Genomic DNA, 23,269 nt, shown 5'->3' with positions numbered 1-23,269 from the left:
TTTGAAACAGGGTTTCACTCTGTCATCCATGCTGGAGTGCAGTGACACCATTATGGCTCACTGAAGCCTTGACCTCCTCAGCTTAAGCAATCCTCCCACCTCAGCCTCCCAAGTATCTGGGACCACAGGCATGCACCACCACTTTCAGCTATTTTTTAAAAAATTTTTTTGTAGAGATGGGATCTTGCTATATTGTCCAGGCTGGTCTCAAATCCCTTGGCTCAAGCAATCCTCCTGCCTCCACCTCCCCAAAATGCTGGAATTACAGGCGAGAGCCACCACATTCGCCAGTATACACTCTTTTGTGACTGGCTTCTGCTACGTGATGTTTGTGAAATCCACTCTGTTGTTGCATGTGGTTATGGTTTATCTGCCTTGACGTGTCATGTTTCCTCGTGTCATTGTGCCTCAACTCATTTGTCCTTTCCACTGTTAATGACATTTGTATCATTTCCAGCCTGGGATTGTTATGACTAGTGCTGCTGCAAACATACTTGTCATGCCTTTTGGGAAGCACATTTCTCTAGCTGGGTCATGGGATAGGTATGTTTTGTTTGGTCATTGTAGGGTATGCATTTTCCAAAATGCTTTTGCCAACTTACGCTCCCACCAGCAGTGATGGCGAATTCCTGCTGCTCCATGTTCTTGGTATTCTCTGTCTTTTAACTTTAGCCATTCTGGCAGGTGTACATGGCATCTCTGTTCCATTTCAACATGCACTTCCCTGATGACTAAAAGAATTGAGCCCCTTTCCAAATGCTTGTTGGCCATTTGGATATCCTTTATTGAAGATACTATTTAGGTCTTCTGCTCGTGTTTCTACTAGGTCATCTTTTTCTTGTTGATTTGTGGGCATGATTCCCACCTCTGTTGAAGGCCCAGGCACTGATCCTTCACTTGTGAGTTTCCTCCTAAAGCAGAAGGGCTAGGTTTGTAGCTAATTGAATCCCTGTTCCCACCATCACCTACCTACTGGATCAAGTCCACCCTGCATCTAGGGTATAGGTTAGTCCATGATCAGCTCCACGCTAGCTCTGCGGCCTTGACTCTCAGTGGTCCCCACCCTCAGTCCATGCCTCAGTTGGATGGGAGTACACCCAGGCCTGAATCTGCTCTGTGCTTTGCCACTCCACACCCGTGTCCAGGTGTGTTCTTCTGCTGGAAATCTCTCCAGCAGCCTTTTTGCTGATTCAAGCCACCCCCTTTAAGGTTCAGATTAAATCCCACCTCTTCCTCGAAGCTTTCCTAACTCAGACGATGGTTTCCTCCTCCCTGACCCTGCCCTTCTTGTCCGTCTGCCTCCTTTCACAATGAACTGTATTCTGCCTTGAGACACCTTTCTGTTGCTAGCTTAGCTTGTTATTTAACTTTTTGTATTTATGCCCACGTAGATAGTACCTCTGCGTTTCCCACTGTGGGGGCGTGTTTGATCCAGGCAGGGGAGGGGCAGTCAGAAGTCATGCACAAGCCAACCCCATCATGCTGTGCCACCCCCCTTGCCAGGTTGCTCAGTCAACTAACCTGCTCCCCTGTCTACCCCCATGTGCCTGACTCCCAGCTGGCAGCTGGGGAGAAATGCGGCAGGGAATGGTACCTAACCCCTGAGAGGTCAGTCTCACTGGTAAGGCAAGACAGGGACCCAGGGAGCTACAGAGGTGGTGTTAGAGCCAGTGTAGGCTGGGCTGGGCTGGCTCTGGGCAGAGTGGTCTGGGAGGCTGGATTTCAGAGGAGTAGGAAGGCTGTGGCTCACCAGCCACCGTGGCCCTGGCCTCATCAGGTGGAGCTGTCAGCAGCTCCACGGTTGGCTTTTTGAAGGAGTAGCTGATGAGGTCGTGGTCTTGGATCTGATCCCCATGGAGCCTCATAATTGCTCTCAAGCAAGCAGCATCACTCATGTCTGCTCCAGGCACCCCAAGTCCTGCCTCACTGGCCAGGTGGTGCTGGGAGATGTGAATCCTTCCATCCCCTGACTGCTCAGCTGATTTATTGGTGCTACTAGCCCAGGCTGGCAGGGGAGTGGGGATGCTCATGCCACACGTGCCCACTGCTGGGGAGTCATCCAAGCAGCCATCTGAGGCCCCGCTGTCCCCTTACCCAGAGGACAACGTCCCTGCCCACAGATCGTTGGGCTGGTCCTGTTCTCTGTTGCCTTTTGAATCTGGGCCAAGCTCATGCCTTTGCCCTCGGGGCTCAAGATCATGCACTCTGGTCTGAAGCTTTTTATCAGCCCAAGGATGAAGGGCTTTCAGTGGGGAGCCTCTTAGAGGTTTCACTTAACATTTCCTGAGTGCTCCCTGCTGCCAGCCGGGCCATAGCAGGAGAAGTTAAGGACCCTGCTCTGGGGATTTCTCCAGTTAAATAAGACGAGACTCTAGTCGGGAGGTGGAGGAGTCTCTGCAGCTGCTGGCTCTTACTTCGTTTCCTGGGCTCCAACCCCAGGACTCGTCCCTTTAACTCTCCCTCTCACCTCTGGTGCAGTTTGGATGGAGGGAGGATCCCTTGTGCAGCTTTCAGGGAGGGCAGTGGGAGGGGTGGCTTCCAGGAGGGTGAAAGGGTTGTGGGCAGCAAGGGAAAGTGAGCTTCCTGTGGCTTGGCTGTGGCTGGGGGCAGGAGGAGGGGGTGTGGCTTGATCCAGGTGAGACCAGGAGCCAGGGTGGGACCAGGTGTGGGGAGGATCTGGCCATTTGGAGTGATCTAACACCTCACTGAGGCATTAGCTGGACTGCATTTGAGGGAGGGTTGAACAGAGACCCATGTCAGAGGCCTCATAGTGGCTTTAGCAGCAGCAGTGATGGGGAAACAGTGTTTTTGTCAAGAGTTCTTCTCTGGCTCCTCAAATCACCTGCCAGCTTAGCCCAGCCCTATTTTCCCAGGGCCTACAGTAGGCAGTGGGGCTTATGGAAATCCACATGCAAGCTCTGGAATGATGGGATCATGCCATCGCTCTGCATGCCCGTTTGTCTTCAGGAATTCGCTTGTTGGACAGCACCACAGGTGTTTGATATGGGCAAGGGCTTCAACTCTCTGGGAATGTTTTCAGATAGAGAAAAGCAGAGAGGGGCAAGGAAGAAGCTGGGAATGAGTGGGAATAATGCCAGTTGTGTGGTTAAGTAGGATTTGGGGTAACTCTGTTGCCCAGGCTGGAGTACAGTGGCATGATTATAGCTCACTTCAGCCTCATCCTCTTGGGCTCAAGCGATCCTCCCACCTTGGCCTCCCAAAGTGCTGGCATTACAGGCATGAGGCACCATGCCTGGCCAACAGTAGCAAATTTAGTCACCAAAAGGTTCTATGTATGAGAGAAAGAATTATTCACAAAGATTCCATAGGTAGGTCCAATTTTCTATGGCTCCTAGGGGTAGAAACTGGTATGTTCTAGTCCCCATTTCAGCACCAATTACATAATGGCAGATGTTAATTTGAATCCTCTGAATTTTCCTGTTTGATTTTAGGAAGTTCTATATTTAGGTAAAATGTATGGAACCCCAACTAAGTGCAGGCCTGTGCTAGGCTCTGGTATATAGAAACAAATAGCCACGGCCCCTCCTTTCAGAGAGTGCATATCCTGGGGAAACTTACATGCAAACTATTAGTTCAGTACAGTGACATGGCATTCAGGAGGATGGAACACTGGTTATGCTAAGGACTGGTGGACTTCCAGAGGAGGTGACATCTGATAGATGTTTTGAAGGAGGAGTAGAGGTCATTTGATGAATAGGGGCATTCTAGGCAGAGAAAGCAACAAGGATGACAGTAGAAAGGTGTGGCACAGCATTGAGGGCTTAAGAAAGCCTAGAATCTGAATGAGGGCCTGGGAGGGGTTGAAGCTAGAAAGAAGGGTGGAGGCTGGATCATGAAGGGCCTTGAATGCTGGGCTAAGGAGTTTGGATTTTTTCTATTGAACGATACTAAGCAGGGACGTGATATGACCAGATGTGCCTTTTAGAAAGTTCACTCTGGCAGACATGTGACTCCTGGTTTGAAGGGGAGTGGCTCAGACGGCGGGGAAAGTAGTTAGGAGATAATTGTGGAATCTAGGTGAGAAATGATGAGGGCCTGGACCTCTGGGAGACAGAGTCTGCATTTGAGAGCTAATTAGGAAGAGTAATGCACCAAACTTGCGAACCAATTATAAGTGGGAGATAAAGCAAAAGGAAGCTCTGTGATGATTTCTAAGCCTCTGAACCAGACAACTGAGTCAATGATGGTGCCTGGAGCTGAGAAGGGAAATACAGGAACAAGACTGGGCCTGATTTGAGGGAAACAATGAGTTTAGTTTGGATATGGGGAGTTTGAGGTACCTTTGGGTAATTACCAATAAACAGCTGCAAGTGGCAGGGTGGGGCGTGGTGGGGGAGGGGTGGCAGCTGGTGCTCAGGGGAGGCCCAAGCCCTAGGAGAAGAGAGGGAGTCTTCACCATCGAGGCAGCTGTAGGAGGGGAACAGGAGGAAGACAGAGAAGGGAGTCGCCATGAGCCCTGGGGGATGCTGTCACCAGTGGGACCAGCTTCTCCTCCTCAGCAGCTGAGGAGGAGAAGCTCAGCGGAGGGAAGGAGCAGTAGGAGGGGAGCGAGAGATGGGCATCGCCCCAGAGCAAGGGAGAGAGGGCAGAAGGGGTGTGGCCCTTGGCAAATGCCTGCATGGCCAAGCCAGGCAGGGGCAGAAGTGTCCCTGAGAACTGGCATTTCAGAGGCCACTGGGGACCTCTGTGAAAGCTGTTTCATTGGTTAAGAAGGGCCAGAGTCAGAATGTAGGGCGATGTGTGTCAGAATGTAGGGCGTTGGGTCAGTAGTTGGGAGGGTGCGTGGTGGAGACTCTGAGCGTAGCACCAGGGAACAGCCACATGTCTGTATTGGGAAGAAGAGATATGTGTGGGTAGCTGGAGGTCATGTGTGTTTTAATTTATAAATGGTACAAACTTGAGCTTATCTGTAGACAGGAGAGGCAAAGTGAGTTGAAGGTAGAAGGAAGTTTGGGGACGATCGGTGAGCAGGATCCTAGCAGAGGCAAGAGGGGTTAAGTGAAGGGACTGACCTTATAAAGGACTAAGTACAGTCCCTCTCGAGGCCTATAGGTAGCGGGGAAGCCCCAGAGAAAGAGACTGAATACAGATTTCAGGGAGGGACATGAACATTAAGGGAGCCATATGAAAACAGGATCTCAGAGAGGGAGGTGTACTGGGTGAGCCTTGGAATGAAAAGATGAAAGAGGAGAAGAGGTGGAGAGTTGGAAAGATGGTGAAAGAAACAGATGCAGTCTCCAAATCACAGATGCTAAATCTGATTTTACCTCAATGATAGAATCTTTGCAGTGCCATATTAAAAAAAAATTAGAAAGGTAACAGAGCAGAAAAGTACAAGCATCCATTTTATTTTATTAGGTTTTTTTTTTTTTTTTGAGATAGAGTCTTGCTCTGTTGCCCAGGCTGGAGTACAGTGGCGTGATCTCGGCTAACTGCAACCTCTCCCTTCCAGGTTCAAATGATTCTCGTGCCTCAGCCTCCCAAGTAGCTGGGATCACAGGCACCTGCCACCATGCCTGGCTAATTTTTGTCTTTTTAGTATAGACATGGTTTTGCCACATTGGCCAGGCTGGTCTTGAACTCCTGACCTCAAGTGATCCACCCACCTTGGCCTCCCAAAGTGCTGGGATTACAGGCATGAGCCACCGTGCCTGGCCCCAATCTATTTTTCACAGAAATAACAAATGTTAATGTTTGTTCAGTCTTTTTCCCTGTATAGTGAAGAACACCACAAATAATATATGTACACGTTCTTTTTTATAAAAATGTAGGTATGTATATAAACCATCACAGGTAAAGCTAAAATCCCTTTTGGAGATTTTACCCCTTATCCACTTCCTCAAAAGCACCCATGATAATTTTGCTGTTCATATTTCATAAATCATATAGTGTTGGGTTTACCTGATATTATGAAACACCTCATAATAAACCACCTCAAATCAGTGGCCTAAAACAAAAACAATCATTTACTTTGCTCAGAAATCTGCAGTTTGAACAGGGCTCAGCAGGGATGGTTCATCTTTGTTCCACATGGTGTCAGTTTCCTTGGGGCCTCTGGAGGATCTACCTTCAACATAGCTCATTTACATGGTGAGTTGGGGCTGGTCATCAGCTGGGAATTCAGTGAGGGCTGTGGGCCAGGGCTTTCTGTTCCTCTCTATATGGATCCTTCCGTGAGCTTCTTGAGCTCCCTCACAGCATGGTGGCTGGGCTCCAAGAATAAGTGCCTAAGAGAACAAGGTGGAAGTGCATTACATTTTCATTACCTAGCCTTAGTCATGTAGCATCACTTCTGCCATAATTTGCCACTCAAAGCAGTAACAAAATCCATCAATTTCAAGGAGAGGGTACACAGACCCTCTCTCTCAACATCAAAGTCACATTATCAGAAGAACATATGGGATGGGAGATGAGAATCTGCCACATATGCATTTAAAACCTGTATTTGTCTGTTCTCACACTGCTATAAAGAACTACCTGAGACTGGGTAACTTATGAAGAAAAGAGATTTAATCAACTCACAGTTCCACAGGCTATACAGTAGGCATGGCTGGGAGGCCTCAGGAAATCTATAATCATGGCAGAAAGTGAAGGAGAAGCAGGCACTGTATTCACGTGACCAGAGCAGGAGAGAGAGAGAACGAAGGTGGAAGTGCTACACCCTTTCAAACAATCAGATCTTGTGAGAACTCTATCGTGAGAACAGCAAGGGGGAAGTCTGCCCCCATGATTCAGTCACCTCCCACCAAGCCTCTCCTTCAACATATGGGGATTACAATTAGACATGAGATTTGGGTGGGGACATAGAGCCAAACCATAGCAAAGTATTTACATAAACAGTATTTTATAGTCTATATTCTTTAATTTGCTTTTTCTCACTCAGCATTATGTTTGTGAAATTTAGAGCTGAACTTACTTTTTTATACCTGTCATGGCTGGTGTTCATGTCCAGGGATTGAGGAGGAGCTGTTAGCAATATCATGAATTTGGTTTCAGTGTAGCCTTCTATTATTAAAGTCAAAATGCTAGTCTGGGAAAAGCTTCTGTTTTGATCAGCACTATTATATCCAAAAAGCTGAGCCTGGTTGTCTGATGTGAAATGCAAGATTCATGCCAATTGTTTAAGCAGGAGCTTCAGCAAGAAAGGTAAAGAGGAACGGAATCAGAATGAATTGAATGAGGGTCTGCATGCTAGGCGTTGTAAGATATACAAAGAGACAGATGCCCATAGACAGGGAGAAGGTTTGTAAGTTGAGTAGAGGAGTTCAGAGAGGGTGGGAAAGAATGGGTGTTGAGCTAAGAGCTGGCTTTGGGAAGGATTCTCTGCCCCATGGGCTCCTCCAGGCTAGGATGGTGTCTCATCTATTTCCTTGTCCCCAACTCCCCGGAGGGCACCTGGTTCAATAAATGTGGTTGAATGTGGGAAGTGGGACTTAAGCAGACTCTGAATTGGGTGGGGGGAAGGGAGGAAGGTGGGCATTCTGAAGCTGGGACCACAGCCTGAGTATCCTGGACTGGAACAACAGTGAGACATCCAACTGGCTGCAGGGGTGGAAAGGCAGTGGCCTTGGTGAGACTGGTCTTTGGGCCAGTGAGTTGGGTTGGGATTGAACCTGGCTTGCCAATTACTAGTGAGATGACCAGAGGGACAAGTTATCAGTTTCCTCATCTGTAAAATAGACATAGTAACGCTTGCCTAAACTGGCTGTGAGGATTAAATGGAAAGATGCAAAGTGTTTAGCACAGTGTAATGCACCTAACACATGGTAAATGCTCAGAAGAGGTTAGGAATGATTACCATTCAAGCTAGGGTCAGATGACAGGTGGCTTGACCCTAAGCTGGAGAGCTTTAATTTGGTCCTTTAGGTGTTGTTTCAGGATTATTAGCCTGGCTGCTTGGACTGGTTAGAGGAAATGGAGTACGGTGGAAGGGGACCAGCCAGCAGGTCATGTGAGAAATCCATTTGGGTATCAGTGAATGAGTATGTCCCTTTCTTGAGGACTGGGGTTCTTCCTGCTCGGTGTCCAGGACCTCTAGTGATAACATTTGCAAGTGCATGTATCCACATGTGGGTTAGAAACAGAAAAGCCCAGCCTTTCCCTGAGTGCCTGAAGCTCTCAGAGTGAGCCTTTCCTTGGGAAAGCTTGGGAAAGCCTTTCCCTTGGGAAAGCCTTTCCTGAGCTCCCAACTCAACTACGGCCCCTGGTCAAATACTTTCATGGCTCTCTATGCTTTGCATTCATAGTCTTCACATAATTTTCAATTGTGTATATATATATATAATATAATTATTATATATTAATAATTATATATATATAATTAGTGTGTGTCTCTCCCACAAGACTGTAAACTCAATTAGAGCAGGGCCTGTTAGTGTGTTTGGCACACACTTACTTGTAAGTAATTTGTTGAATGAATGACTGCACATTAAATATATGATCATACAGACTCATTCTAATTCATGTGCCCAACATGCTCAGTATTCACCACATCTTATTTTTCCTTAGTAGACATCATAGTGCACATATGCAGACATCATATGGTTGCACATGTACCGTCCTCATTCAACAGTTACTACTGGGCTCTCCTGTGCACCCAGCACTGTTCAGGGGATGCCGTAATAAACAAGAAAACCATGGCCCTCTCTGAGCACCTGGCATTTTCTTGGGAGGCGTGGACAGACAATAGACAAGGTGAGTTCTGAACAGGATAACTTCAGATGGTAGTAAGTGCTCTGAAGGAAGCGAAGCAGGCTGAGATCATGAGTGACCTCTCATAAAGAGGAGACGTTGAGATTGGGGTGAAGTGCCCAAGGCAGAGCATGCTGGGCAGTGGGGGAGGGGACCAGCCAGTCTGAGGGTGTATGGAGGCCAGTGTGACCACAGCAGTGTGTGAAGGTGAGAGAGCAGAGCTGCGACCAGTGAGGTGGGAAGCCGAGACTGCCAAGGTCAGATTAAACAGTGGGGGTTTCATACTAAGTGCAATGGGAGTCCTTGGAAAACTTTAAGCTGAGGAGAGATGATTTGGTTTACCATTTGAAAAGAATCCTCAGGCTGATAACAGATCATACTCCCATCAGTTATACAGATATGGATGAGTGATTGAACACGCATAATCTCACTAAGTACTTTCAGCCATTTATCAAAGTTCATATTTCTATATTCACACATATATACGTATCACATCATATTACACAGACTGTCACATCCTTCCACACAGATGTTCATATGCTCAAAGGGACCATACTAACACTGGGGTATATGCATAATTAAAAACACCTAGTCCAGGTGTGGTGGCTCACACCTGTAATCCCAGTTCTTTGGGAGGCTGAGGCGGGCAGATTACCTGAGGTCAGGAGTTCGAGACCAGCCTGGCCGATATGGCAAAACCCTGTCTCTACTAAAAATACAAAAATTAGCTTCACGTGGTAGTACACGCGTGGTGGTACATGCCTGTAATCCCAGCTACTCGGGAGGCTGAGGCACAAGAATTGCTGGAATCCAGGAGGCAGAGGTTGCAGCGAGGTAAGATCACACCACTGCACTCCAGCCCAGGCGACAGTGAGACTCTGTCTCAAAAAATAAAATAAAACAAATAAATATACCTGTGCTCTCACATTGTTTGGAAATTCACACACATACCCGCGCAAGAGTACTCACACATTAAAAAAAATACACATTAACCTGCCACATAGGCCTTCATGTGTTACACACCTATAGCACGTGTATGTAATGGCACGTTCACATATCCACTCCTATCCAGAACCGGCCAACTCTCACTGCCCATCAGCCAGGCAATCTCATTCAGGCTTCTAACGGCAAATGAGATCAGAACTCTATGAGGAATTGTCCTCTCTGTTGAGCATAAATGTGCTAAGTAAATCTCCCTGCCTCAAATAAATCTTGTACAGATGTAGAAAACACATTAAAGGCTGAGAAACTAGAGGTGGCTGGAGACAGCCATGGGAACAGAGTAGTAAATCTGCAAGGGGCGTGCCGGCAGCTGGGGCTGTCCAGGGCAAGGAAAGGAGCTGGGCGTGTGGGCAGGTCTTCCTGGAGGCCACCCCAAGGTAACCATGGCCTCATTCCCTGGGTAATGTGTCCCTTCAACTGGAGCCGTTGGGACCCCCACCTAAGGATGTGGGTGAGCATCGATCTTCGTGACACAGAAACATCCGTCTCATTGGATCCATTCGGGAAGGAAAAGTACCTGTTGAGTCAAAACTCCAAACTTTTCAGAGTATGAACATTGATACATTTTTGGTTTGTTTGGGCCTGATTTAGACGCGAATTACTGATTCTTGCCTGCAATGTAACTGAGGTTCCAGGCCCATGATTTTATTATATGGTTGGGTCCATTTTCACGTACCTTTTAACTTCCATGTTCCAACACTGAAGCTGACCTGCCACACAGGGTCTTGCTGTTTATTCTAGAAGACTTAATAGTACTTATAGTTCAGACGTTTTCCCCTCTTCAGATGATTGATTAAAATGTTCAGTAAACCCAAGCCCACCATCTACACTTGGGGGATGGCTAATATGTTATTCCTTTTGTTTCCTATCTCCAAGATTTTCTTGTACCTCCCCCTGCACCGTCCATAAGCCCGGATTTCTGGGGAAGAAATGAAAAATGTTTTCATTCAGTTTACATACTAACAAACGTTTGGATATTGTGAGACATCTGGAGCCTGTACTGCCCTCCCAGCTGCTAGTTTGGTTATTTTGGCTCTACCTTTTTAAGACTTTTTCTTTAGTTTTCTGCAGTTTTCCTATGCTATGTCTAGACATGACTTTCTTTTTATTTTTTATTTTTTGCTGCTTGGGATTTGTTGGGTTTCTTGAATCTGTGGATTGATATCTTTTATCAGCTCTGGTATCTTCTTCTGCCTTTCTGTCCTCAAGTGTTGCCTTAGCCTGCCTCTCTCTCTCTCTCTCTTTCTCTCTTTCTCTCTCTTTCTCTCTCTTTCTCTCTCTTTCTCTCTCTCTCTTCCCCCCCATCTCTCGCCCCTCCCTCCATCTCTCTCCCTTCCTCTCTCTCCCCCGCCCGCTCATTTCCCACCTGTAATTCCAATGAAATGTGTTTTCTTTTCATCCTCTTTTACCCTTTATTCTGCTTCTGCCAAGTTTTTACCACTGTGTTCTGGATCATTTCTTCTGATCTGTTTTCTAATTCATTAATGTCTTCTTCAGCTGTATTAAACTTGAGGTTATATCTGTTCATTGAACTTGTATTTTCAGTTATTGTATGTAAATACAATAACATACAATCTTACCATCTTAGTCTGCACCAGCCGCTAAAATGAAATGCCATAGACTTTCATAGGCTTAAACAACAGATATTTATTTCTCACAGTTCTGGAGACTGGAAGTCTAAGATCAAGGTGCTGGCAGATGTGATTCTGGGCGAGGGCCCTCTTCCTGGCTTGCAGGTGTCCGCCTTCTGGCTATATCCTCTTCCCATGGCAGAGGACCCCCATTTCATGGCCTCATCTAAACCTATTTCTCTCCCAAAGGTCCCACTTCCAAATGCCATCACACTGGGGGTTCAATGAATTTCAACATATGAATTTTGGGGGGACGTAGACATACAGTCCGTAACATTGCATTTGTCAATTATAAGCTTTATATTTTATTGTTTTCAAACTATCCTATGGCACGTTTTATAGTTTCTGGCTCCTTGCTGAAATTTTCGATGTTGGCTTTTTATTTATTTGATACTGAAAACATAGTTGTTTTATAATCAGTGCCTGCCGTTCCTCTATCTGGAGTCCCTGTGGATCTCTTTCTGTTATCTGTTGTTCCTGCCAGTTCTTTCTCAAGGTGTCTTGTTTCCTTGTGTGCCTGAGTTCCTTTTGTGCTAAGCATTGTTTTTGACAAATCATTTGCTATCTTCCCCGGAGAGAAATTTTTCTTTCTTTTTAATTTTTATTCTTGTATTCAGGGAGAATTTTTGTTTGCTTCTGCAGTGTGCCTGGGGCCTTTCTTAGGGCGGGGCACCTTAATTCAAGTTCAGGGCTTAAGTTTTCATAGCCAGAGAGTGAAGTCAGCTTAGAAGCCCATCTGGTTTTGTTCTGCAATGCAGATAAGGGATGAGCCCCTTTGGGGTCGACTCTAAAGCAATAGGTAGTTTATCAAAGGCCTGCTTTGGTGGATCCCGGACATTATTGACTTTCGTTTCTCTAGCTCTGGGAGGCTGCCGAAAGTGCAGCCCTGCCAAGCCGAGTTTCTCAGCAGCTTCCTCCTGATGGACAAATGCTCTCAGGGCAAAAGCGGCTTCCAGCTCTGGGGTTTTGTTGTCTTCTAGATTTGGGTCCAGCATTTCCTCATGAGCTTGTCTTTGATGCTGTTTAGGTGCTTTTTGTATTTCATTAAGCGTTTTTCCTCAGTGGGAGGGTCAATCTTGACGGCCTAACTTCCCTCGCTAAAAGTGGGTCTCTCCGCCTTGGCCCATGCACACTTGGCTGCCCTGAGCCCTGGTGCTGTGCTGGGGACTGGCCTCCATGGCCGTGAGCTTGTCCTAGGCAGGCAGGAGTGGCAGCACTTCCCTCTGGCTCCAACTCCAAGGCCTTGACAGATCAGGGGCTGCCTCTGTTTCTCATGCTTTCCCCAATCGTGTTTGAGTTCTTTTTTCAGAGGTGGGGAAGGCTGATCGTGACTTTGTTTCTAAAAGGAGGGGCCCCTCTTGCCCCCCTCACACAGGTTGAAGGCTCATGCAGGTGATGGGAGTTTTGCTGGTCTGACTGCTTCGTTAGGCCAGCGGATCGCCGATGGAAGTGACGGGCTGCTTATCAAAACGAATTGGTTCTTTGGCCTCGCCTGTATCAACTCTGACCAGGTGAACAGACTCAGGCCCAGCTCACCCAGCAGAGATCACGGGGCAGCCTTGGGGTGGTGAATGTTTAGAATACAGCCCCATCCACCACTCGTTGAATCAGTGATTGCCCTTGTTTTATCAATGATACCGATGGCTGTGCATGATTTGTCAGAGCCCATATTGATCAAAACAGACTGGGACAAATAAAAGATGCATTTTAATACAGAGCAATGACCCAAGGCTGTCAGGGGCACCTTCCTTTCATGCTGCTCCCTTGACAGTTGCTTTCAAACATTAGGTGTGGAGAGGGCTAAGTCACCCATCTCGCCCACCCATGTTGTTCCAACCAGACTTGGCCATTACAAATGGTCATGCCCATGTTATGCTCACAGCAACTAGGGAGTGCAGTAATTGATCCTGGCGAGAACTTCATTAATCTCGATTTAGCACCCAATAGAGTTGTGCTCCTCTTCCCTCTTCCCCTTCATTTTTCTACACATTTAATGACTGAAGAAAGAATGAATTCCCAGGGAGAGCTAGCTGGGGTTGGGGGATTCTTCAGCTCCTTGGAACCTCAGAAGTCCCACCACAGTTTTCAGCCAGTAGCTCCTTGGGCACCAAAAGAAATTTAGCAATACAGGGGTTAAAGGGTTAAGCGCCCAATGCTCCCACTTCTCTATGATCCTGCAATCCCATGCTGTCTTGGCCTAGGTTCCTGAGCTTCAGGAGTAACGGTATCTTCTCAGTTCCTTCTCGGTCTGCTCCCAGTGCTCCTGTGAGGCCGGGTCACTCATGGGACCTCACAAACTGCAGAGAGGCTAAATTCTAACATTCCTGCATCGCCCTAAATGCTGAAAACGCCTCCCTTAGGACCCCAGGCTCATAGCATTAGTGGTATTCTCTGAGTCTTTCTCCCTCTTGGGTTGCCACAAGCCCTTATTCCTCACGAGCGTTGGCATATGTCAGTGAGTACAGGTGTGCTGATGAATGTTGGGGTGTGAGTGGCACTGTCGTTCAATGGATCTGGACCTGCAAGCATTGTATTCATCAGGCCCTCTGCTTTTACACCAATGAGAATAAGCTGTCACCAGGCAGATGGCAGTGCCTTGGTTATGCCCAGATCTGAAAGACCAGGGCTCCTAGGTGGGTTGACTGAATGAGAGACTGCTTGAACTCCTGACCTCAGGTGATCCGTCCACCTCAGCCTCCCAAAGTGCTGGGATTACAGGCATGAGCCACTGTGCCTGGCCTTCTAGGTCTTTCAAACAATGAATTTAATAAGAGGATTGGGGGCCAGGTGCTCTGACTACTCAACTATGGTCTTGAAATCAATTAAAGATAAGAATTGTGGGTGTGTTTTTTTTGAGACAGGGTCTCACTGTGTCACCCAGGCTGGAGTTCAGTGGTGTGATCATGCCTCACTATGGCGTTGACCTCCTGGGCTCAAGTGATCCTCCCACATCAGCCTCTGAGTAGCTGGGACCACAGGCGTCCACCACCAGGCCCAGCTAATTTAATTTTTTTTTTTTTTTTTTTGAGACGGAGTCTTTGCACTGTCACCCGGGCTGGAGTGCAATGGTGTGATCTTGGCTCACTGCAACCTCTGCCTCCCAGGTTCAAGCAATTCTCTGTTTGTATTTTTAGTAGAGATGGGGTTTCACCATCTTGGCCAGACTGGTCTTGAACTCCTGACCTCATGATCCACCCGCCTTGGCCGCTCAAAGTGCTGGGATTACAGGCGCGAGCCACTGCACCTGGCCTAAATTATTTTTTTGTACAGACAAGATCTTGCTATGTTGCCCAGTTGGTTTCAATCACCTGAGCTCAAGTGATCCTCCTGCCTTAGCCTCCCAAAGTGCTGGGATTACAGGTGTGAGCCACTGAGCCTGCACTAAAGATAAGAATTAAACATTAATTAGTATTTCTAAACAATATTTTAGTGCACAGTTTAATGCAAGATGTAAAGAGACGCAAAGATTTTGTCTAGTTACGTGACTCGCAGTATCTCACTTTGTGTTACTAGCTGCTTAGCCTCACTGATATTTTCATGGCTTGTGTGGAATTAATGCATGCTGAATTTATTAACTGTACCCTAGACTTTCAGAAGCATCAACAGATCCCAAATTCCTGAAGGCTTGACATAAACGAGACACAGATACCTGATTACTACAAGATCTCCTCCTACTCAGCCAATCATTTCTACCTGATGTAACAAGCCTCCTCCTGACTTCTACTTCAAGAAATACATATGGCTTCAAATGAAGGTCATTGAGTTGCCCAGGGCCATCAGTCAGTGCCTCGATGCCCTGTCTTTGAGGAGATGCCTTATGCAGTGGTGGGTGGGCCTTGGAGTCAGACAGATTCAAGCCCAAATCCCAGCTGTGTCCCTTGGTGGCCACAAGCTCTTAGGCAAGTTACCTGCTTTTCTTCTGGAAAATGGACAGAGTAATGCCTGCCTTTAAGAAATACTTCAAGGCAAGGAATTATTCTTCTTCTAAGTGGCATAATGCACATAAAATTGCTAGCACAGGTCTGGCATATAGTAAGTACTTGATAAATGAGTGTTGTCATTACGTTCTCTTCCCCAAATAAAGGATTTCTATTTGCCCCAGAGCCTTTAAACCCTGTGGGTTTTATAGTAATTCTACCTATAACCATTGCTAGCAGTTTCCACTCTTAACAAACTACAGAATGAAAGTATAATCTCGATTATATTTTTGCATTTATTTGAGTAATGTGCTATCAACTTTATAAAGCACTTTCACATATACTATTCTATTTATCTTCCACATCACACCTGAGAGATTTAGACCATAATGAAAACAAGACTTGAAGCAGACCTGTGTCTTAACCAGTTTATCTGAGTGTGTCTGAGTGTACAAACGGATGTGGATGAGCACACGAGAGATGTGTGAGCCCATATCTCCACGTGTCTGTGACTAGAGTGTTGGGGCCCTACAATATATTCAATGATTTTATACTCTGCCTCTATTCTGTTCCCACCAAAATGTCCTTCTCCATTTATTTGTGTGCTGTTGAGCTGCTACATGGGCTTGGATGGTTCTGAGAGGGCGGATTGCCTGAACATATCTGGGCTGGGTGTGATGGCTCATGCTTGTAATCCCAGCACTTTGGGAGGCTGAGGCAGGTGGATCACGAGGTCAGAAGTTCAAGACCAGCCTGGCTAACACGGTGAAACCCTGTCTCTACTGAAAATACAAAAATTAGTTGGGCATAGTGTCGTGCGCCTGTAATCCCAGCTACTCAGGAGGCTGAGGCACAAGAATCGCTTGAACCCGGGAGGCGGAGGTTGCAGTGAGCCAAGATCATGCCACTGCACTCCAGCCTGGTCAACAGAGCAAGACTCCGTCTCAAAAAATAAATAAATAAAATAAAAATAAAAAAGAAAGTGTCTGAGAAACCTACTATGGGCTCAGTCCATTACTCTCATGGAACTTATGTATTGACTGATTTATTGATTGACATAATCTTCATGGTTACACATAGCAATGGGGTTTATTTAGAATGACCACTACAAAATAGTCTCCACACCTCTTTCTGATAAATCCACACAGGAAAGTGCACACACACATGCGCGCGTGCGGCTGGTCACTTGCTTGTTTGTCTTTAGATCCTTTCCTCTGCTCAGCAAACCACATTTCCCAAGCTCCCTTGACAAGTGGATTCTGGGTAGGTGCAGCCAGGTAGGTGCTGGTGGAGATGGAGGGTGGGAGGAGGGGAGAATCCCTTTCTCTCTTTGCCTCAAGTGGCCTCTCTGGCAGTAGTTGTGTTTCCTCTATGGATCTGGTTTTTAATAGAAGACCCCAGATTCTGGGTCCTGATAACACCACCTCCTCCTTTTCTTCCTCCCAGTCGTAGGAGTGGTAGTGGCTCTTTAATACTGTTTTCCTTTCGGTTGAGTCTTTTCCCCGCCTGACTTCTCAGTTCTCTATCACCTGTTAAATTACTATAAGATTCACAAGCTTAAATACTCTGGGACAAATAGAGAGAAATCCTTTATATGGGGAAGAGCACATAATAACAGTCTTCTGGGTTTTTCTCTGTTTGTTTTGTATGTTTTGTTTTTTTGAGAAAGAGTCTTGCTCTGTCACCCAGGCTGGAGTGCAATGGCGTGATCTCAGCTCACTGCAGCCTCCACCTCCTGAGTTCAAGCGATTCTCCTGCCTCAGCCTCCTGAGTACCTGGGATTACAGGCGCCTGCTATCACACCCGGCTAATTTTTGTATTTCTGGTAGAGATGGGGTTTTGCCATGTTGGCCAGGCTGGTCTTGAACTCCTGACTTCAGGTGATCCGTCCGCCTCGGCCTCCCAAAGTGCTGGGATTACAGGCATGAGCCACCGTGCCTGGCCTTCTAGGTCTTTCAAACAGTGAATTTAATAGGAGGATTGGGGGCCAGGTGCTATGACTCACCGTGGTAAGCACATTGGTCCCAGAGAGTCTCAATAGACCAATAAAGTCATTCACTTTGGGCTACGTCTGTGGCATACCTCTGAAATGGTAGGTATTTATCATGGAGAGATTGTTCTCTTCTGCTGCCCTACCCCAGCATCCCCAGTATTCAGCCTTCAAACCCTCTCCTCTCTGTACATGATGTGTGGGCCTAAAGAAGATGCAAAATTCTGGGCCCTCCGCATTCCAGCTTTGCTCGGTGGGGCATTGGTCTGTCCCGATTTCCTGGTTGGGAATCTTCTTTGAAGGAAGAGAATGCTACCATTTTCACCAGCAGACTGGGTCTAGATTCTGATGAAACAGCCAGTCAAGCTGTCAGATCACTGGGGAAGTTTAAGTGAAATTAATTGTTTGGCATCATGAGGACCAGGGACTAGATAATCTTTTTTTCCTACTGAGAGCTGCTCACAAAACTAACTAATTTTAGTTAGCTTTTTAAAGAAATAAATTCATGACTCACTTCTTAAATTACAAATCATGATCACAAAGCTCCATTTAATAAACAACAAAACAAGTATAAATGTTGCACTGATGACCAATGACTGTGGAAAGGTAGACAAGGAGCAAACGAGTGAGGGGAGCGAGAGACAGATGCAGGGGAGGGAGAGAAGAACAAGTGAGGAGAGAGGGCACCGAGGCCCTCTCGAGAGATCCTGGTGTGTAGAAAATGAGGAAGTATAGAAACAGACCCATAATTCATGAAGCAATACCCCCACTCTTCTGGCCTTGTAGGATGTCACAGCTGGGGACTTTTAAAGTAGCTTTATCTTCCCAGCTATAGACTATCTGAAGGCCCAGGAGTCAGAGCTCCAAACAGATTTTTCTCTTGGTTGCTTTAGTCCAGAAGAAACACCAGGCATCACATGTTCATCTGCCTGTCTCCCTGACAAGGGCCTTGAGGTCAGGCGCCTTGTCATGGGTACTTAGCCCAGGACTTAGTAAGTGCTCATAATTTTTTGATGAATGTCACTGAAAGGGAATCAGAAAACTAAAAAGGAGTATAGAAGTTATTTGGTTCATCCTTTCCCTAAACGAGACATACCTAAGTATCTTTGACTCTGTGCTTCACGCAAGAGGTGACAGCAAAAACTGTCCTGTTGTTATTGTCGCCCTTTTCCTCCTCATCACTTTCATCCCAGGGACAAGTTCATTACCCTCTTAGAAGGCAGCAGAGTTTCTTAGAAGACTGTAGGAAGAATAAGGGCAGAATATACATAAATAAATTATTTTAAATTGAAATTAAAAACTTAAATAGGCACACCATAGAATGGCATACTACATTCAATAATGAAAAGAATGAACTCCTCTTACCTGTAATGATATGAATGAATCTTAGAATAATTATGCTGAGAAGTTCGGGCGTGATCCCAGCACTTTGGGAGGCCGAGGCAGGCAGATCACCTGAGGTCAGGAGTTCGAGACCACCCTGGCCCACATGGTGAAACCCCATCTCTACTAAAAATACAAAATTTAGCTGGGCATAGTGGTGGGCACCCTGTAATCCCAGCTACTTGGGAGGCCGAGGCAGGAGAATTGCTTGAACTCAGGAGGCAGAGGTTGCAGTGAACCAAGATCGCACCTTTGCATTCCAACCTGGGCGACAGAGTGAGACTCCATCCCCAAAAAAGAATAATTATGCTGAGTAAAAGGAGCCATCCCAGAAGAGTGCATCCTGTAATGATTCCATTCGTGTAAGAATTTCAAACAAGCAAATTTGACGATGAACCAAATCAGAGGTTACCTGGGGCTGGGGATGATGGGGGCTGAGTGCAAAGAGGCACAAGGAAATGTTTTAAGGTGATGGAAATGTGCTGTATCTTGATTGGGGTGGTGGGAAAGTGCATATACACTTAACAAAATTAATCAAACTGCATACTTAAAATGTGGATATTTCATTATATGTATATATTATAATTCAATGAAGCTGATTGGAAAACGTAAAATGAGGCCAGTGATGGAGACTGGAGCCTTGTTGCTGTTGTGTGCGTGCAGGAAACCCAAGTGGGATGGCAGTGAGCCACCTTCCTCCTAGTTAAGGATGAACCAGAATGAGAGGCGTGAGCTTGGACTTCACAAGAGCCTCGTGGACTGTTAGAAAGAGGGTCTTGGAATCTCTTTCCTCCCTGTACATGGGAGGGTCCTCCCTCTACCCCTCTCAACATTCATATCCTCTGTTTGGGGAAGCCAGGGTTCAGGCAGTGGTTGAGCCTGCCTTTCCTTACCTGTGTTGCAAAGAGAAGACAATGACTTGAAGGTAGAAGAGCACGCAGCAAGGCAGCTGACATCCCCAGTGCTGCCTCGTTGCAGATTCCAGAGGGCACTGTGCTCGTGGAATCCTGGAGTTTTATAACTTGGCTGACCTTACATCCAGGGGAGGAACTTCCTGGATCCCAAGCCCTTCCAAAAGTTAGTGTAAACCCAGAAAAAGGAGCATCTGTTCTTCTAAGAGCCCAGCAGACAGAGCAGCCAGATCCCCAGAGCATCCCAGGCATAGTGAGTGCATCCAGAGCTGCCCCATGGTCTTCCTGTCCCTTCTCCTACAGCCCTGTCTTCCTGCCATCTCCTACAGCCCTGCAGCTTGAGTGGAAGTTCCTTAGCCAGCCTCAGAGGAGATAATGTCTGGAATTGCTTTAAAATACTCCAGAAGAAAAAGTGTGAGGGGGGAAGAAGTAAAAGGAGATTATAGAATATTCTTATATATTGAAGTTGGGTGACGAGCACATGAGGCATATTATACTCACCTTTGTACCTATGTGTAAGTTTGAGGATATATTCATAATAAAAGATCTATTTAAAAGGTTGCCGCTGAGGTTTCGAAGTGGAGTAAACAGAAACACAGTGGTGCCGTGGACAGACACAGGGGATTCAGGAAGAGGAGCCAGTTTGGAGGCAAAGGTGTTTGGAGTTTTCTCGGGGAAGTATTGTGTACTTGGTGCAGTTGGTAACACCCAGCAAACTGGAAAGAGGAGGCCAGGGCCAGGAGCAAGGCTGAACTGTTGGCGTGGCAACTGAATGTCCATGCTAGAATGGCTGCCCATAAAACCTGCTATCCCAGAGCCCTTAATGCTGAAGGTAATGACCTCCGCATCCCTTGGTTCTCCCTCTGAGAAGATTGAACACCTTGCTTTCCCTGGGGTGAAGGTTGGCTGGCTTGAGTTCCCTTTCTTGGTAGCCATGAAAGGGCCTCCCGTGTGTTGGGCTGATACTTTGATTGCTGTCCCTTGCCCCACATACTCATAATCCCAGGAAAACTTCCAGGAAAGAGGACTCATGATGATGCCAAGAGAGGTTAAGTGACTGTTCACACTGCTAAGCATATCCAAGGAGTTAGTACTGCAGCCTGCTACTGCTTCTCTCCTTTGGGAAAGAATGAGCTCATTTCCCCTTCAAAGCCCCAGTCAATTCTCCATTATTATTACCAACAATTTACTATGTGCCTGGGACTTTGCAAATCAATTCTGTACACATTATTTTTAATCCTCAACAACATTATTAGATGGATATTAGTAACCCTCTTTTACAGGTGATGTTCCTGAGGCCCAGAGAGGTTACCTGACTTGCCCAAGGCTACTCAGGTAGTAAAGGCTCAGCTCATGATGGGACTAAGCTCTGTGTAATGCCAAAGCTTGTACCTGCAACCATAACACACAGCATCTCTTAATAAGCCTGGCACGTGCCCAGAGAAGTTGGGGATGTGTGCACTCACCAAGAGAGGATGGAATACACAGGGTCTTTCCACCCACCCAGCTCCACCCCTTGCCCCTCGGTTAATGATGTACCTGAGCTGGTGGAAGGGTAGCACTTGGCCCCGGTAGTATCTGCACTCTCATAGTCCAGGTAGACTATGGAGGAGCACTTGGCTTCAGTGAGTTTTAGTAATTGACGTGCTGTCTTCCAGATGCTGCCCTGAGCATCATTACTAATTAGAGGGTTAACTTCCTTGCCTTGAATGTATGGGGCTCTGCCCTAGGCAGGGGGATCAATGAGTGTAATCTCTGCATCTTTAGGAAGTAGTGAGGCTGCAGAGATAGGGGAAAAACACTGGGATCTGAAGATCTGGGCATGGTTCCAATTCTGCCGCCAACTCGCATACACTATGCCTCTTGCCGCTTCCTGGTCTTTGCCCCTGGTGTGTCCTCTGCCTGGGATGCCCTTCTTATACCACGTGGTTGGGTAATTCCTATTCTCCCCTAAAAACTCTGCTCAGCAGGCCCCCTGGCTCCCGGGCCAGTTTGGCACCCTCCTCTCTGTTCCCACCACACTGATCATCATACGTTTTACATTACATTGTGATCATACGTGTGTCTCCTTATTGGAGGGCGGGCCTCTTGTGGACAAGGATGACCACAGCGTGTCATCCTTGTATGTCCAGTGACTAGCACAGCCATGGTACCTGGTGGACTCTCAAGGTGTCTGACAAGTGAACCAATGAATGGGTAAATGCGTGCATTAATGAAGTAAATATACTAGATTTGTGATCAATTTTGAGCAAATTAGGATCTCACTCTGAGCCTCAGTTACCCCACTAACAAAATGTGGGGATTGAATCCAATGAATTTCGAAGGCCCTTTGCGCTTTAGAAACACTCCCGCAGGGGTGGAGGGAGAGGGCCAGCGCCTGCAGAGTGTTCTCTCTGAACACCTGCCCCCTTGGAGCAGAGACTGGAGTTGGCAGGCCGGTGATGGATGCAGGACTGGCATGAAAAATCGAGGCCACGGGCTGAGCTCCCCCTGCCAGGCTGTGCGAAGGCTGCTGAGTGGCACAGGGCAACCACGAGGGAATGTTATCGATGGCCTGACACCGTGTTTGGGGGATTAGCCCGTCCTCACATGTAATTATGAGGCATAGGATCATGCAAAGGGACAAGGCTACATCGGAGGAAAAAGAAATACCTTGTACTCAGCAGTGGCGATGAGTGAGCTGGGGAGGAAGGCCAAGCCATCCATCTCTTCTAGGCTGCTTCTGCATGGCATAGCCAGTAGGTGGCAAGTGATAACTGGCTGGACCCTGCACTCTGGCTTGGGATTTGGAACTGAGTGTTCCCAGGGGCAGGTGATCCTAAGGGCTATCTCTTCCATGGCCCTTTTCTGACAGGAAGGGCTTTGCACTTAACCTTTGCATCCTGCACGGTGCCCAGCAGGAGTCAGCATTCCATAGCATTGATGGAATCAATAGATGCTCAATAAGCATGTGCTGAATGATTAAGTGACTTGAGGAAAGGGGATGTAGAAGTATGATACTGTGGCAGAAGAAGAAAAGCACTAGAGAGTCCTTAAATCTGGATGGAAGGAAGGCTGGGGGAGAGGAAGCTTGCAATGTGCTGCAAGCACAGGGGGCCTGCATCTAACCACCTGGGAATGACAGGTTCAGAACCATCTCTCCTTTCCTCTGGAGAAGCGCTTCTCAGAATGTGATCCACTGGTGGAACGCGGTGGTCATACCTGTAATCCCACTACTTTGGGAATCTGAAGTGGGAGGATTGCTTGAGCCCAGGAGTTCAAGACCAGCCTGGGCAAAACAGCAAGACCCCATCTCTACAAAAATATTTTTTAAATTAAAAGTGTTTAAAAATATTAAAGGTGGTCCGCTGACCACGGTGTCAGAATCTCCTGGAGCACCTGAACTGAGCTTGCTGAATCAAAATCTCTGGAGTTGGGCCTGGGAATCTGAACTTTATGGAAGTTTCCAGGAGATTTTCAATACATGTTAAAGTCTGGGAGCTATGTGGTGAAAGCTGCTGTGGAAGGGATTCCTGTGTTTCTCACCTGCTATGCTGGGGTAGTAGCAGTAACAGAAGTAGTAGCCACCATTAGCTGAGGGCATATATGCATTGTCATGTGACCCTCCCAGCAGCCTTATGAAGTATTACTTTTCCTCTTACAGATGAGGAAACTGAGGTTCTGACAAGTTATTGAACTTGCCCCACATCATACAGCTAAAAGGTAGCATAGTCAGGACCGAAG

At 46.9% G+C, this 23,269-nt stretch overlaps 1 protein-coding gene across 1 annotated transcript in view; it reads left to right on the top strand.

Moving 5' to 3' along the window:
• The window catches only part of LOC105484740 (synaptotagmin 2), a 127,819-nt gene that overhangs the window by 27,720 nt on the left and 76,830 nt on the right, over positions 1–23,269 (top strand). The window lies entirely within an intron of this gene.

Source organism: Macaca nemestrina, chromosome 1 (assembly GCF_043159975.1).
Source record: "Macaca nemestrina isolate mMacNem1 chromosome 1, mMacNem.hap1, whole genome shotgun sequence".
In the NCBI taxonomy this organism is placed as follows: Eukaryota; Metazoa; Chordata; class Mammalia; order Primates; family Cercopithecidae; genus Macaca; species Macaca nemestrina.
This window is presented reverse-complemented; position numbering and strand designations above follow the sequence as displayed.